Genomic DNA, 4,470 nt, shown 5'->3' with positions numbered 1-4,470 from the left:
GATCCGTCTGAAGTCGAAAAAAGGAAGACCGACATTCAGATGTTTTATAATGCGACCAAGGGAGGTGTAGACACATTCGACCAGATGTGTTCTACATCTAGTTGTATTCGTAAGTCACGACGCTGGACTATGACTCTCTTTTACGGGATATTGAATATAATAATGGTCAATTCTTATATTCTCTATACGTCCATGCCTTTCACCAAGCCAGTGCCAAAGCGAACGTTCCTCAGAGATATTGCCTACGAGTTGTGTGCTCCCCAGGCAATACATCGGTATCTAACGTCACACAGTTTGTCGAAAGGACTCCGTCAAATCATGGTGGATACTTTCAAGATACCTGAGCAGGTCCCACCAAGACGTCGAATTCCCGTTGGCCAAAGAAAACTCCCTAAAAGGATTCGCTGTCACACCTGCCCGCCTAGGGACGACCGCAAGACAAACACTGCCTGTCTCCTGTGCAAGAGTCCTGTTTGTCTGGACCACCAGAGTGTCCTCTGTCCAAACTGTAGCGTCTGTCCAAACTGTAACGCAGCGTTATTTGTAAGTTACAACATGAAAATTTTGTTTACTTCTTTTTTGATTGAATATCATCAAATTTTATTACCGAAAATATTATTATTGATTTACAATTTTCTTTTTTTCGATTTTATTTCCCTTCAAATTTTTTTTTTGGGGTCAGCATTCTAATTTTATATTCGTAAAATAATCGACATTCATCCAGCAACCCACCATACAATTTTTATGTATATCCAAGAATAATTAGATTAGTAAATAACACCCTCATCAAATTTTATTACCGAAAATATTATTATTGATTTACAATTTTCTTTTTTTTTCGATTTTATTTCCCTTCAAAATTTTTTTTTTTGGGTCAGCATTCTTATTTTATATTCGTAAAATAATCGACATTCATCCAGCAACCCACCATACAATTTTTAAGTATATCCAAGAATAATTAGATTAGTAAATAACACCTTGAAATTGACATACCCTTCCTACATTTCAGGAGGCAGAACAGGGAGTCTGAGTCAGTGTGGTTGGCGGCCATTTTGTGGACATATCCGAAGCGTAAGTTGCCATATCTATATATATTCTTGTTCCCTATAAAATTTGTGATATTTTGGTATATTTTTACCTGCATAAAATCATATTATATATTATATATAGGTATTTTTTTACGAAATTTCTAAGTACTCAAAAAATGACCTTTAGATATGGCCCCTGATATAAATGTAATTTACAAAATAATGAAGATTTTTTTACATATTTCTATTCTAGGATAACATGTGTTTATTCCATAAAAAAATTAGCCAATTCGGATTTCATTTGGGTACCTAAAAAAATTCATGAAATTTGGACACATTTTTTTGGCCAAAAAAAGTTACCCTTTTTTTCTCATTTCAGATCTTCACCTCTATGGGTCCGATTTCATCCAAAATATAGGAAGATGTGTCCTAGACATTCAAGATTCAATCCCTGAAATTATTTTTGTAAATAGGAGAAAAATTATTTTTTTATGAATTTTTATGTAAGGTCTTTTTTATCTACTTATTTTTTTAAAATATTTATAATAAATTATTTTTATGCAGATGAGTAGTTTTTATCTTTACAGTAGTTTTAAGCATTCATTGAAGTTTTTTTTGGCAAAAGAAAAAAAGAGGTTACTGCAAAAACTGATTTTTCAAGAATTTTTTTTGGCGTCGGGGTCGTTCGCGTCCGAGTATACCCTTAAAGGGGTGTCCGAGGACCGTACCTATCCAGGGTTAATACCGAATTCTATCTTGGGAATATATATCCACTTGGAATTCATTTTATGGTAACAGCTTCTGGCCGGGTGGGGATTCGAACCACCACATGTTCAGCTGGAGACTATGCCTGCAGTGACCACGCCGACTGAGCTATCAAGAGAGACTAAAAGTTTATGACAAGTTCCCGTACATACTCCTGTCGAATTCAGGAATCTGTTCACAGACTTGAAATAAACCCATCTCCACCATGATAGCTGAATCGAGAGTTTGCAACACGTGGTTATTTTAATGAACATATATCACAAGCACACGTGATTTTGATTAATGTAAATATCACCCACGAAAGGTATTTAATACCGAATTCTATCTTGGGAATATATATCCACTTGGAATTCATTTTATGGTAACAGCTTCTGGACGGGTGCGGATTCGAACCACCACCTGTTCGGCTGGAGACTATGCCTGCAGTGACCATGCCGACTGAGCTATCAAGAGAGACTGAAAGTTTATGACAAGTTCCTGTACATATTCCTGTCGAATTCAGGAATCTGTTCACAGACTTGAAATAAACCCATCTCCATCATGATAGCTGAATCGTGAGTTTGCAACACGTGGTTATCTTAATGAACATATATCACAAGCACACGTGATTTTAATTAATGTAAATATCACCCACGAAAGGCATTTAATACCGAATTCTATCTTGGGAATATATACCCACTTGGAATTCATTTTAGGGTAACAGCTTCTGGCCGGGTGGGGATTCGAACCACCACCTGTTCGGCTGGAGACTATACCTGCAGTGACAATGCCGACTGAGCTATCAAGAGACACTAAAAGTTTATGACAAGTTCCCGTACATATTCCTGTCGAATTCAGGAATCTGTTTACAGACTTGAAATAAACCCATCTTCACCATGATAGCTGAATCGTGAGTTTGCAACACGTGGTTATTTTAATGAACATATATCACAAGCATACGTGATTTTAATTAATTTAAATAGCACCAACGAAAGGCATTTAATACCGAATTCTATCTTGGGAATATATATCCACTTGGAATTCATTTTATTGTAACAGCTTCTGGCCGGGTAGGGATTCGAACCACCACCTGTTCGGCTGGAGACTATGTCTGCAGTGACCATGCCGACTGAGCTATCAAGAGACACTAAAAGTTTATGACAAGTTCCCGTACATATTCCTGTCGAATTCAGGAATCTGTTCACAGACATGAAATAAACCCATCTCCACCATGATAGCTGAATCGTGAGTTTGCAACACGTGCTTATTTTAATGAACATATATCACAAGCACACGTGATTTTAATTAATGTAAATAGCACCCACGAAAGGCATTTAATACCGAATTGTATCTTGGGAATATATATCCACTTGGAATTCATTTTATGGTAACAGCTTCTGGCCGGGTGGGAATTCGAACCACGACCTGTTCGGCTGGAGACTATGCCTGCAGTGAACATGCCGACTGAGCTATCAAGAGAGACTAAAAGTTTATGACAAGTTCCCGTACATATTCCTGTCGAATTCAGGAATCTGTTCACAGACTTGAAATAAACCCATCTCCACCATGATAGCTGAATCGTGAGTTTGCAACACGTGGTTATTTTAATGAACATATATCACAAGCACACGTGATTTTAATTAATGTAAATATCACCCACGAAAGGCATTTAATACTGAATTCTATCTTGGGAATATATATCCACTTGGAATTCCTTTTATGGTAACAGCTTCTGGCCGGGTGGGGATTCGAACCACCACCAGTTCGGCTGGAGACTATGCCTGCAGTGACCATGCCGACTGAGCTATCAAGAGAGACTAAAAGTTTATGACAAGTTCCCGTACATATTCCTATCGAATTCAGGAATCTGTTCACAGACTTGAAATAAACCCATCTCCACCATGATAGCTGAATCGTGACTTTGCAACACGGGGTTATTTTAATGAACATATATCGCAAGCACACGTGATTTTAATTAATGTAAATATCACCCACGAAAGGCATTTAATACCGAATTCTATCTTGGGAATATATATCCACTTGGAATTCATTTTATGGTAACAGCTTTTGGCCGGGTGGGGATTCGAATCACCACCTGTTCGGCTGGAGACAATGCCCGCAGTGACCATGCCGACTGAGCTATCAAAAGAGACTAAAAGTTTATGACAAGTTCTCGTACATATTCCTGTCGAATTCAGGAATCTGTTCACAGAATTGAAATAAACCCATCTCCACCATGATAGCTGAATCGTGAGTTTGCAAAACGTGGTTATTTTAATAAACATATATCACAAGCACACATGATTTTAATTAATGAAAATATCACCCACGAAAGGCATTTAATACCGAATTCTATCTTGGGAATATATATCCACTTGGAATTCCTTTTATGGTAACAGTTTCTGGCCGGGTGGGGATTTAAACCACCACCTGCTCGGCTGGAGACTATGCCTGCAGTGACCATGCCGACTGAGCTATCAAAAGAGACTAAAAGTTTATGACAAGTTCCCGTACATATTCCTGTCTAATTCCGGAATCTGTTCATAGACTTGAAATAAACCCATCTCCACTATGATAGCTGAATCCTGAGTTTGCAACACGTGGTTATATTAATGAACATATATCACAAGCACACGGGATTTTAATTAATGTAAATAATACCCACGAAAGGCATTTAATACCGAATTCTATCATGGGA

At 37.7% G+C, this 4,470-nt stretch overlaps 1 long non-coding RNA gene across 1 annotated transcript; it reads left to right on the top strand.

Moving 5' to 3' along the window:
- Window positions 1-247: 247 nt before the first annotated feature.
- Window positions 248-1,502, top strand: LOC137636282 (uncharacterized). The gene is made up of 3 exons (XR_011043022.1): window positions 248-543; window positions 1,010-1,071; window positions 1,408-1,502. It is a non-coding gene; the product is annotated as an uncharacterized lncRNA (long non-coding RNA).
- The last annotated feature ends 2,968 nt before the right edge of the window (window positions 1,503-4,470 follow it).

This window comes from Palaemon carinicauda, unplaced genomic scaffold, assembly GCF_036898095.1.
Source record: "Palaemon carinicauda isolate YSFRI2023 unplaced genomic scaffold, ASM3689809v2 scaffold267, whole genome shotgun sequence".
NCBI classification, from domain to species: Eukaryota; Metazoa; Arthropoda; class Malacostraca; order Decapoda; family Palaemonidae; genus Palaemon; species Palaemon carinicauda.
Note: the sequence above shows the minus strand (reverse complement) of the source record. Positions and strands in the feature narration are given on the sequence as shown.